We start from the raw sequence: 12,917 nt of genomic DNA, 5'->3' as shown, positions 1-12,917 counted from the left end.
CGAGTGGTGCACAGATGCATTAAATATTTGCAGGTGAGTTTTGGCAATCTGAATTTCCATCATTTCATATGTAAATGTTCACTTTCAACAGTGGACATAACGGTCATTTAAAATCAACAGGTTAGCACCTCTGTTTAAGCAGCAGGCAAGCCGGCTTCATAAATACAGTTTAGAATGTGACTTTATTCGATAGTGTAAAACAGGTAATAGGGAGACGCAAGAGGTCTTATACTTCTCAAGAGTTTTATCATGATTTACTTTGAACCAGGAGAGATGTAAAAGGTGCTCTCAATTTACATTTTATGCTATTGCACAAAATCACAATGACCCCCGTTATGCATACATATGCTTCCATCTCGGAGTGATTTCCAACAATGGTTAACTCTAGAATCTTCCTGTCTCTCCATTCCGTGATTTTCTTCTGAACGTTGCAACATAAAAGTATCTGATTTGATATCTTACATTGCCCAGGTGAACCTTCCTCTTTCTACTTCAGTGCTTCACTTTGCTTTAACCGTGAATGTGATCTAAATACTAACAATGATAAATTCGAATGAAAGCATAGTCCCTTTGACAGTCAAAGTGTGAAACAATATTTCATTATCAACATTCAGATCAATATCTTCACCTCCCCTGGCATTCAAAAACACTCACAAGGACATGGATGTGAGGGAAGGTCAGCGGATTAATCAGAGATTAGATGCCATCGGGCTTTTATCCAGAAAATTCTATTCTGTCTGCTGTTAAATTCCATGAATGACTAACCAAACACCAATCTCAGTTCAAAAGGCCCGATTATGCATTTTCACTGCTCAGCCCCTACAGTATACAGTGATGCTGGGGAAAGGAATAGATATTTTATCTATCTCGCATATTCTGTCTGATTGTTAACTATGGATGCTCTATATTTTATAATCCCAATTCCCTGCCTTTATTTTGTGAAGTAAATGATATAAACCAGGACTGTGTGACCATGATCTATGAAAGATGGCAGTCCATGTCAAGAACCTGAGGGTACATCTCACCCTACTTCTCATCCATGAAATAAGATAACTTGCATTTATGTAGCACCTTTCATAACTTCCGTGTGCTCAAAGCACCTCGCAGCCAGGTACATATTTCTGAGTGCAGTCGTTACTGTTAAGACAGCCTCCAATATGCTCACAGCAAAGTTCCACAAGAAGCAATGCAATAGATGATGTTCTTCTTTGAAGTAGTGTCGGTGGATCGTTGATGCCCATCTGAGCGGGAGGGGGGGGGGGGGGGCCTTAGTTTAATAATAATAATCTTTATTGTCCCAATTAGGCTTACATTAACACTACAGTTTAACAATTTATCCATAACCCATGGGAAAATGGGCCCTTTTTGTTAATGCACCCATTTCTGGTGTGGGCCCTGGAAACAGGAGGTCTCCTATCACAGACTCTGGCAGATAAAGTGAATTAGGAAGGCTTTATTCCTCTTGGTTGAGGGGTCCAAAACCAGGGTCATGGATTTAGGTCGGAGGACTGAAGGGAGATTCAAGGGCGAAAAGTTTCACCCAGAGCTGGGGTTCTGGAACTCACTGCGGGAAAGGGTGGCAGAGACAGAAAACCCTCAGATCACTTAAAAAGTACTTGAACCTGCAGCCAAAGTGCCATGATCTGCATGTCTAAGGACCACGATCTGGAAAGTGGGATTAGGCTAGATCGCTACTTGTCAGCCGACGCAGACATGATGGGCTGAATGGTTTCCTTCAGTGCTATAAATTTCTATGATTCCATGATTTCAGTGTTGGTTGAGGATTATATATCAGCCAGGACAGTCTTCTTCCTCAAAGGAGTGTCATGAGATCGTTCCCGTCCAGTGAGAGTGCCTTAGTTTGGCAACTTTTCCAAGAGATGTCCAACAAATGGGCCTCTTTCATTACCAAATCCATTTCTGGTCTGGGTCCTGCTAACAGTAGCTGCCCAGTCACAGACCTTGGCAGCAGCTGAGGCCATTCAGATCAGGTTAGAGGTTGAATTCAGGATAGTGAGGAGGGAGAAGTGACATTTCTCTGTTGTAACTTGGTTCCATGAACATTCATTTAACCATCGTGCTATGTACAGAGGAGTGCAGCCTCGATGCTGCCACTCTGCCTCCTGGATCGAACTGAACAAAGCCCATGCTCTGTAGAGCGATTACCGAGCTCTAACTACAGATTGGACGAGTGGGTCACATGACTGTTCAGTCTTGCCACTTAAAGGGGCCAGCTACTACATCCTTCTCCATCGAAGTTCCTCAATGCACAGAATGATTGTTAACTCATACTGTTCCCCAACATTTACAGCAATGAATTTTTTTTGATCAGTCCATCAAAAACTCAATCTTTCTGGTGGCTTTCCCTTCCTTGTAAAATGGCGCAGCTCCACTGACTGTCACACCAGATGTCTCTTCTGGAACTAAGGCTTCAACCTCCTCTATTTCAGTAGAGACAATGGGCTGGATTCTCCGATTCTGGGGCTATGTCCGCTGGTGTGGGAACGGTGGATGAAAACTGGCGCAAAACGGCCACCGATTCCCTGTTTTGCTGGGGGCTAGCAAGATGGCAGCGTAGAGCACCTGGCTCTAGCTGCCAATACGCCCCAGACAACCGCCGGGGCTGTGGCCGCGCATGCGGCTACGCCGTGCCTCATGGTGGATGCAGCCCACAGACCCAGCAGGCGAAATAGTCCCCTCCTTCAGCCGGCTCACGTGCCCCAGACCACACCCCCATAGTGCCCCCAGCCCCGAATAATGTCCCCCCCGCCCGCAGATCGTCCCTCCCCCGACTGTGGCGGCGCTGGACTGAGTACACAGCCGCCACGCCGAGTTCCCGACGGGTGAGACCACGCGTGTCTCGTGCCGTCCGGAACTTCGACTGTCAGGGGCGGAGCAGCAGGAGGCTGAAGCCGTCGATATGTGGTGCGAGGGGGCGGAGCATCGTGAAAGTGGCGCAGCCCCCAATTTGGTCAAAAACCTGGATTCTCCAAACGCGATTTCGACATCGGAATCCGGAGAATCTGGCCCAATATTCTCGCCTGCCATTCGCTGATTGGAAATTTCATTTCCCAGGTAGCCATCAACACCTCCAGCTTTAACATTGGCTCCTGGCACGCCTCTCGCTCACTCCAGACGGTCTACATGTTTCTTCAAAATCTTGTCCTGCATACTCGCTTTGTAAGATGGTCCTGTTTCGGCCATAATAATTCCTGGAACCCGGCTTGGGCCACTTCTGAAATTCCTCACATAAACTGGGTCACCCAATTTGAAAGAGCTTGCATCTTTAGTTGAATCATGATTCCTCTTTGGGTTGCATAGTTTTGCCTCTACCCTCCCTGCTAAATTTGGAACACCAGGCTTAGCCTGGTCCTTAACCGTCGACCCATCAATAGATGTGCTGGAGATATACCTGTTGTTGAATGAGGGTTGGTCCTGTATGCTAAGCGGAACCGAGTTACCTTTGTTTCCAAAGACACACCTAACTGTTTCTTTAAACTGGCCTTGAATGTTTGGACTGCCCTCTCAGTGAGTCCATTTGATGAGAGATGATACGGTGCAATTCTGACATGTTTTAACAGGAAATTTTGGAATTTGGCACTTGTAAAAATTGTTCTGTTATCTGACACAAGTACTTCAGGTGAGCCACGGAGGGTGAAGCACTGAAGAAGCGTCTCGACTGTAACATGTGCGGTTGTGCATCTCATCTCAAATACTTCCAACCATTTGGAGTGGGCGGCTCCCAATAGTAGAAGCATCTTGCCAAACATTGGTCATACATAATCTAGGTGGACTTGTATCCATGGCTGACCTGGCCACTCCCATGACTCCAGAGGGACTGCAGCAGAGGTAACATCTGCTGTAACTGGCACTGATCGCAGTGCTTCACTAATCTCTCAATATCGGCGTTGATGCCTTGCCACCAAACCTAGCTTCTGGCAAGCATCTTAGTTTTTGACAAATGGGTTCTAAGCAACTCTGCAAGGAGCAATTCCCGCCTCTGCACTCGGACAATTACTCTCACTGCTCCTAGGATGATGCCGTCCTCACAGCTCAGCTCACCTTTCCGAACATGGTATGGCTTCAGCTATTCAGAAGTCCTCTCATCCTGTCAACCTACTAATCTCTTGTCTCTTATCTTTGATAACAAGGGGTCTTTGCTGATCCACAATTTTATTGCTGTAATGATGAATGTAGGAATTTCAGGTGCATTGTATTACAGTTTGTTGATGCGGCAAGGGTTAAAAGCCTGGGTTAGAGTTAGCGTTTGACTGCTGCTATCATGTTTTAATGGAAATACTAGTTTGAAAGGCAAATATATTTTGGGAGCCAGGGGTTCAATTAATCCACTGTAAAAGGCTTGGACTAATGCAATTTGGTTTGGATTAAGTTAATTAGATTTCAGCTTGGTAAAATTATGCCATTGCTAGTGGAGCTAAGGCATCAGGCATTTTGCAGAATGCAGTTCAGTTGTGAACTGAATAAAGGTATAACCAGAAGACAAGCAGTTTTCTCTCACTGCAGTCCAGTTAAAAGAGATTAACAGTCTTGAAAGCAGTGCAGACATCTCTGGGAACAAATGGAGCTGAAACAAGTTGAAACAGCTTCTGAAACTAGAGTTTCTGCATGATTCTGACAGGCATCAGATCGTAAAGCAGTGTCAAAAGTATTCCTGCATGCCAGTCGTATTTAATAGTGGATTGAGAGCTGGGATTTCTTTTCTTTGTTGTTTAAGTGGGAATAAAAATAGCAGTTAAAGGTATTATATTCACTGTATTGAGCAGTATTGTTTAAGGAGTAATTATAAGCTATTTTCGGTGTGATGTTAAATATATTTTAATACTGCGTCAGTAATAAAGTTTGTTTCAATATACTATATCCCTATTTCTTTGTGTAATCAGCCCTGGAGCGAAGTATCCTTTCCTCACAGTCTTACAAAATTAAAATATAATATTGAGGTTTATGTCCAGTATCCTAGCAACTGTTGGGGTCTGGTCTGAGATCGTAATACTGTGCTGACACTGGCAAAGTGACTCGAAAATTCATTACCAAAATGATTTCTTCCAGCATTGGCGGGGACGGACGGACGGGGGTGGGGCGGAGGGGGTGTTACTTTCTGGCAGTGGAGGACAACTAAGCGCATCAGCATTGGCTGTGTTCAAATGTGTATTCATAAGCTGACAGGATCAATGCCCAGCGCTAAATCCTGGCCGATGCAGTCAGCAGAATAGCCTTGCCCTCCTTGAAAAGACTCAGCAAAGGCTTGTGGTCCATTACAACAATAAAATATCTTCCATAGAAATTCCAATGGAATTTTCTCACTCCGCACAAAACAGATGGAAAAAGAGGAGCTATCTGTTAATAATCTTTCTCAGCTTCTGAGAGGGTTTCTGATTAATGTGTAATCGGCTCCTGAGACACATCGGGGGCGGTTCTCCGAGCCCCGCACTGGGCCAGAGAATCGCCGCAACCGCGCCCCTCTGCCGGCGCGCGATTCTCCGAAGTGCGGAGAATCAGCGCCATTTGTGCCGGCGTGTTTGGCGCGGCGCTGGCTGCGGGCCACTGGAATCGGCGGGGCCGCCGATTCTCCGGCTCAGATGGACCGAGCGGCCTCGCCAATACGACAGAGTCCCGCCCGTGGTTGCTGCCAGTGGGAACTCTGTGGGAACGGTCGGGGGGCGGCCTGTGGGGGGGGGGGGGGGGAAAGGGGGGGCTCCTTCACCGGGGGGGGGGGCCTCCGATGGGGCCTGGCCCACGATCGGGGCCCACCGATCGGCGGGCCAGCCTCTCCCCCCCCCGGGCCTACTTTCTGGCGCAGCCGGCCCCTGAACACCAACTTCATCCTTAGTCGGGGCCGGCGCGCTAAAGAAGTCCCCCGCGCATGCGCAGGATGGCGCAGCCCAATTGCGCGTGCGCAGGATTGAGCTGGCGCAACTGCACAAGCGCGGGTTGGCGCGGCGCCCATTTGGTGCCGCGAAAGGAGGTTGAAGCGGCGTGAACCGGTCCAGCGCCATGCTGGCTCCCTATGGGGGCCATAATCATACGTAACCGGGCCCTGTTCGCGCCGTCGTGGAATGCAACACCGTTCATGACGGCGCGAACGCTTGGGCCCAATATTGGAGAATCACCCCCATCATCCATTCTGTGTAATTAAACTGCCCCAACTCCTTTTGGGGAGGCGTCACACGTCAGCACTAACTTCTTGGATGGGTCAAAATGTACCAGTAGGCAAGATGGTACATTATTAAATACCTTCCTCTGTGATACTTTCCGGAACCATCTGTGGTGTTTCTTCAGTAACACATGTGAAAGGGCGAATAATGCTGACAGATTCGGAAGGGAATGCCTGTAATAATTAACCATCCCCAGTAATGACTGAAGCTCCGAGGTTCTGCTAGGGGCCGGTGCCTCTTTTATTGCTCTTACCTTGTCCTCCATAGGAGGCAGTCGCTGGGCTCCACACAGTAATTGAGGTAAGCTATTTTGCTGGTCTGTAATGCACATTTTTTAGGCAAACTCCCGTCTCCTGAAATCTTCTCAGTACTTCTTCAAGATTATCCAGGTGTTCTTCTTCAGTTGCACCAGTAATCCACATGTACAATGACACGCTGTGAGCCCTGTAATAAACTTTCCATGATTCTTTGAAATATGGCGCAAGCCGATGAAACAATGCAAGGCAAGCATGTATCCTGATATAATCCTTTATGGATATTAATAATCACATATCCTCTGGAAGCATCATCCAACTCCAACTGACTGTTGACATGCATGACCCATATCCAATTTCATACATGAATGTCCTCCAGCCTGTCTTGCAGATAAATCCTCTTTCTTCAGGATAGGATAACTGTCTAGCTTTGCTGCTGGGTTTACTGATAATTCATAATCCCTGCAGATACGGGCTGTCTTATCTGGTTTAACAACAAGTACTTTGGGGCTGCCCATTCAGCAAACTGAACTGGTTGGAGGATACCCAGTCCTTTCAGCCTTTCTAGCTCGGACTTTCTCCAGCAATGAATAGGGCACAGGCCCAGCCCTGAAAAACTTTGGGATGGCTTCTGGGTCCATGTGAACTTTTAACTTTCCCAGTTCATCCTGAAAAACATCCTGATACTTTCGGAATACTTAAAGTAGGTCTCCTTCCATAATTCTGGAAGTTTCCAACCAGTGGGGTTTAATTTCTTCGAGCCAGTCACAGCCTATTAGATTTGGTCTTTGGCCAGATACACTGATTAATGGAAGTCAGGCAGATTGCAGCCCACAGCTCACAGGTGTTTTAATCGTCCCTACCATCCTAATGGCCTCCCCATTAGTGTAGGTAGTCAACCTAGCTGCCATGTACTGCAGCTCCGAGGCTGAACCACTTCTTGAAGATATCTGTAGGTCGGCTCCCCTACTATGGTAGCAGCTGTTCCCGTGTCTATTTTCATTCTTAATGGTCTGCCATTGAGCACTAACACCACTGTAATGGGGGCTACCTTGCTCATCTTCACATTTTTCACCTGATGAACGTTCCGATCACGTGCAGAAAAATACTTAACATGTGATTTGATTTATTATTGTCACATGTATTAGTATACAGTGAAAAGTATTGTTTCTTGCATGCTGTACAAACAATCCATACCGTACATGATGAAGGAAGGAGAGACTGCAGAATATAATGTTACAGTTATAGCAAGGTGTAGAGAAAGGGTCAACTTAATACGAGGTAGGTCCATTCAAAAGTCTGATGGCAGTAGGGAAGAAGCTTTTCTTGAGTCGGTTGGTACGTGACCTCAAACTTTGGTATCTTTTTCCTGACGGAAGGAGATGGAAGAGGGTATGTCCGGGGTGAGTGGGGTCCTTAATTATGCTGGCTGCCTTTCTGAGGCAGCGGGAATTGTAGATAGAGTCAATGGATGGGAGGCTGGTTTGCGTGATGGACTGGGCTACATTCACGACCTTTTGTAGTTTCCTGTGGTCTTGGGTAGAGCAGGCTCCATAGCAAGCTGTGATACAACCAGAAAGAATCCTTTCTATGGTGCATCTGTAGAAGTTGATGAGGGTCGTAGCTGACATTCAAATTTCCTCAGTCTTCTGAGAAAGTAGAGTCGTTGGTGGGCTTTCTTAACTATAGTGTCGGCATGGGGGGACCAGGACAGGCTGTTGGTGATCTGTACACCTAAAAACTTAAAGCTCTCGACCCTTTCTACTTCATTCCCATTGATGTAGACAGGTGCATGTTCTCCACTACGCTTCCTGAAGTCGATGATAATCTCCTTCGTTTTGTTGACATTGAGGAGAGATTATTGTCATCTCACCAGTTCATCAGATTCTCTATCTCATTCCTATACCCTGTCTTGTCATTGTTCGAAATCCGACCCACTGATTTGTCATCAGCAAATTTGAAGATCGAGTTGGAGGGGAATTTGGCCACACAGTCATAGGTGTATAAGGAGTATAGTAGGGGGCTGAGGACACAGCCTTGTGGGGCACCGGTGTTGAGGATGATCGTGGAGGAGGTGTTGTTGCCTATCTTTACTGATTGTGGTCTGTGGGTTAGAAAGTTCAGGATCTAGTCACAGAGGGAGGAGCCGAGTTTAGAGATGAGTTTCGAAGGAATGATGGTGTTGAAGGCTGAGCTATAGTCGATAAATACGAGTCTGACATAGGTGTCTTTGTTATCTAGGTGTTCCAGGGTAGGGTGCAGGGCCATGGAGATGGCGTCTGCTGTGGACCTGTTGCAGCGGTAGGCAAACTGTAGATGCTCAAGGCAATCTGGGAGGCTGGAGTTGATTCATGCCATGACTAACCTTTCGACGCACTTCATGATGATGGTTGTCAGAGCCACTGGACAATAGTCATTAAGGCATGCTGCTTGACTTTTTTTGGTACAGGGATGATGGTCGTCTTCTTGAAGCAGATAGGGGCCTCGGATTGTTATAGAGAGAGATTGAAGATGTCTGTGAATACCCCCCGCCAGCTGATTTGCGCAAGACCTGAGTGCCCGTCCGGGTACCCAGCCGGGCCAGTGGCTTTCCGAGGGTTGACCTTCGAGAAGGCTGCTCTGACGTCTGCAGTGGTGATCTCAGATACAAATTCATCCGCAACTTCTGGGGTGGAGAGCTCACTCTCCCTGACCTCTTGCTCAAAGCGGGCATAGAATGCATTGAGCTCATCAGGGAGGGGTGCGTTGGAGCCGACGATTTTATATGCCTTCATCTTGTAGCCTGTTATGTCTTGCAGACCTTGCCATAGATGGTGGGGGTCCGTGTGGCTAGCCTGGGACTCGAGCTTGGTCCGGTACTGTCTTTTGGCATCTTTGATGGATTTCTTTAGATCATACCTGGATTTCTTGTAGAGGTCAGGGTCGCCTGACTTGAACGCCTCAGACCTAGATTTCAGAAATCAGTGGATATCCCTGTTCATCCAGGGTTTCCGGTTGGGAAACACGCGGATTTGCTACTTTGGCACACAGTCTTCTACACACTCACTAATGAAGTCAGTTACTGTCGTGGCGTACTCGGTCAGGCTGGTCGCAGAGTTTTTAAATACTGACCAGTCCACTGACTCTAAGCAGTCCCGTAGGAGATCATTATGTGCTGGTGCCGAACTGTTCACTATATTGCCACAAGGCAGATTCTGCTTAGTCCTGCATCTGTGCCTCAGATGGCCCTTCTAGTGACAGGTGAAGCATTCCTCTCTTTTGAATCTACAAATCTCTAGGGAATGATTCCCACCACACCTGTAACACCCTGCACCAATCCAAGATTGTTGATTCATTCTCCTGAATCTTCTAATTTTACCAGTTTCTGTACTTGTCTCCCTGTTTAAATGGGTCTCCTTTCTTTTGGTGCTATTGCTGTCCTCAGCTTCCTGCCCTAACTGCTGGACCGCATCATTCTGTACCCTTTGATGTTCCTGGGTGTCCTGTGCATCGCTCTCCATTGCTAATTCTATTTCCAATGCTTTTTCATCTCAGTTTCTACCAGCAACAACCACTGCATGGCCTCATCATTAACTCCACAAACCAATCGATCCCTCAGCACATCATTTAGTGTTGTCCCGAAGTCACAGTGTTCCACAATTTTCCTAAGTCTTGCTATGTAGGTTGCAATGGTCTCCAGTGTGGATCTGCCAATGGAATTGAATTTGAATCATTGCAAAATCACGGATATCATGATATCTATAAATGAGCTTACATCGGGCGCATTTGGGGATGTAAGGCTATGAATCAAATTGCAAGTTTGGGTCCTGCGTGCACTGAATAATATTGCTTTCCTCCCTCCATTCTCCTCAACTCCGTTTGCTCTGAAGGAAAATTCTAGTTGCTCAGCGTGCCTCAACCAATCTTCAGCCGAGGCGTCGAAAGGGGTCCACTCTACTGAAGACAGGCATGTTTGCAGCTACCTTCTACTTCACAAGCTTTATTTCGACTGGACCAGGTTCTGAGCTGATGATTTTGCAAGCGCACCTGCTGCTTTGTTTTACCTCGTCGGCAAATGTGGTAACTTGGCTCCACCGATTAGGCACAAACAGCAAAAGTTTATTTACACATGTTATGTACAAAAGTAGTGTAGCCACAGTGCCGCCAGTCTGCTCGGTGATAATCATGCTCTTAATTATCGATTGGATGAGCGAGTCACATGACCCTTCAGAAGGTACCCACTTAAATTGGCCAGCCTGCTACAGTTTCCAAATCAGCCATTTGTTTTTCGAGATTGCAATGACAAAAGGCAGGTGTTCCTTGTTTTATCAGCAAATGTTATCCTTGATTCAATTGGGAGTGTAGCATCCAATAGAGGAAACTCAAAGGATGTTTAATTTATTCATGACGGGAGAAGAAAAAGCATCCTGTTTGAATAGGTTATGTTTGTTAAAAATATTTACATTTTGATATTTACATTTTGAAGTTATCTATCATTGCGTGAAATGTTGTAAAATGGAACAGCTTTTGATTAGCTCCGTTTCCTCCCACAGTCCAAAGATGTGTAGGTTAGGTTAGTAATTGAGAGGATGAGCCTGTCGCAGGACATATGCTCTAATCTTACTTGCCTCCCTCTGTTAGTCCCACCCCCCACCCCCACCCAGCTACTACCACCAACCCTCTTTGCAATTTTACCAGCGGCTGGAGATGTGTCAGGAGACCCACTCACTCAAGGGCCAATGGAGGTCCTTAATTAGCCAAACCGTGGCTACTTAAGGGCCTTCTCCTGCAACTGCTGGGATTTTACTAGCGGCAGAAGAGGTTGGCGCCAACGGTTCAGCCTACCTGGTGCAATCTGGTGATTGGTGGCCAAGCAGGGGTGATGCAGAGGGCGGCACGGTAGCACAGTGGTTAGCACTGTTACTTCACAGCTCCAGGGTCCCAGGTTCGATTCTGGCTTGGGTCACTGTGTGGAGTCTGCACGTTCTACCTCTGTCTGCATGGGTTTGCTCTGGGTGCTCCGGTTTCCTCCCACAAGTCCCGAAAGATGTGCTGTTAGGAAATTCTGAATTCTCCCCGTGTACCCGAACAGATGCCGGAATGTGGCGACTAGGGGCTTTTCACTTCATTGCAGTGTTAATGTTAGCCTAATTGTGACAATAAAGATTATTATTATGATTTAGACTCATTTTGAGCTAAGGTGTACCAATGTCAATAAAATTGAAGATCTGACTTATAAAAAGAAATGAATAGAATATTAATACATAGGAACAGAAAAATACGAAAAGGCCATTTGATGCATCTCACCTGTCCTGAATACACTTAATTACTTTTTGAAATGTAAGAGTGCCACTAAAGAAACCATTTCAGTTTCTTCTGGAATGATCATCAAAAACTAGAAACCCCTATAAATATTGCGAAGGCAAAAAGGTTTGGCACTGCGATCAGTTGGTGAATTCCCACCAAATATTATTTGCTCACAAGATAAAACAACTTTGATTAATTCATTCTAATTACATCCAGCTTGAATTGTGAATCACTCAATCCTACCTTTCTGTATTATTGACACTCCAGCCACAAATCAATTTTAAAAGCGTATTTATGGGGTTTCAATTTGCAGTATTGGAGAGCTTGGGCCTGTGCCTTGATGTAAAACATGGACAAGGACAGACCCATTTTCAACTGGTGGAATGCACATTGTTGAGACCTTTGTAAATCTTTGAGACCAAAGTGTTTTCATGAGCAGCTGATTTTACAAACCGGAGGTTGGCCACAAAAAGCCTGTAATTTTCACAAAGCACTTTCGGGATGATTGGTGATTGGTGATTGGTGGGGGAACCTGCAATTTTGTGAAAATGGATAATTTTAAGGATGGATAATTGAAATTCCTCGAGCGGTCAAGCAGGACATGGCATCTCTTCCGCGTAGCGGCGCAATTTATTTGCATTTCTGTGTTGTTGCAGAGCTGCAGGATTTTTCCAGCTTTTTAAAAATTATTAGGGTCTGAAAGGTTAAAGTCAGCAGTGATTGTAGTTAAACTGTAACGTTATAATTATAAAGTTGCTGCAATGGTGATTATCTGACGCTTCCCTGTAGGAGAAGCAATTATTTATGACTGTGGAAGTATCTCTCTTGACATCTCCTGTGTGTTCTGGCACTGTAAAATAATAGAACACTAAAAAGAAACCAGACCCATCATTGGAAAATGTCTAAATTTAATTCTGAATTTACCAAGAATCAGGGTCGACAGCTGATTGTTAAAATTTGCAGGAAAATGGGGAGTGGGAAGGTCACTGTCGTGCCTTTAATGGGCAATGAATGCTGGCTTCCTATTAAGCAACAAAAAGAACATGATAAACCAACAGGACAAAGTAGAATTATCATCCTTTTACTTGCTTACTTTAATGCTCCTTGCTCGTCGCTGCTCAATATTTGCAGTGTATTTGAACTTCATAAATCTAATGCCCCCGAAATGCAAAGCCTTGGTGATGTTTCTGAAAGGCAAAACCAC

Source organism: Scyliorhinus torazame, chromosome 6 (genome assembly GCF_047496885.1).
Source record: "Scyliorhinus torazame isolate Kashiwa2021f chromosome 6, sScyTor2.1, whole genome shotgun sequence".
Classification (NCBI taxonomy): domain Eukaryota; kingdom Metazoa; phylum Chordata; class Chondrichthyes; order Carcharhiniformes; family Scyliorhinidae; genus Scyliorhinus; species Scyliorhinus torazame.
Note: the sequence above shows the minus strand (reverse complement) of the source record.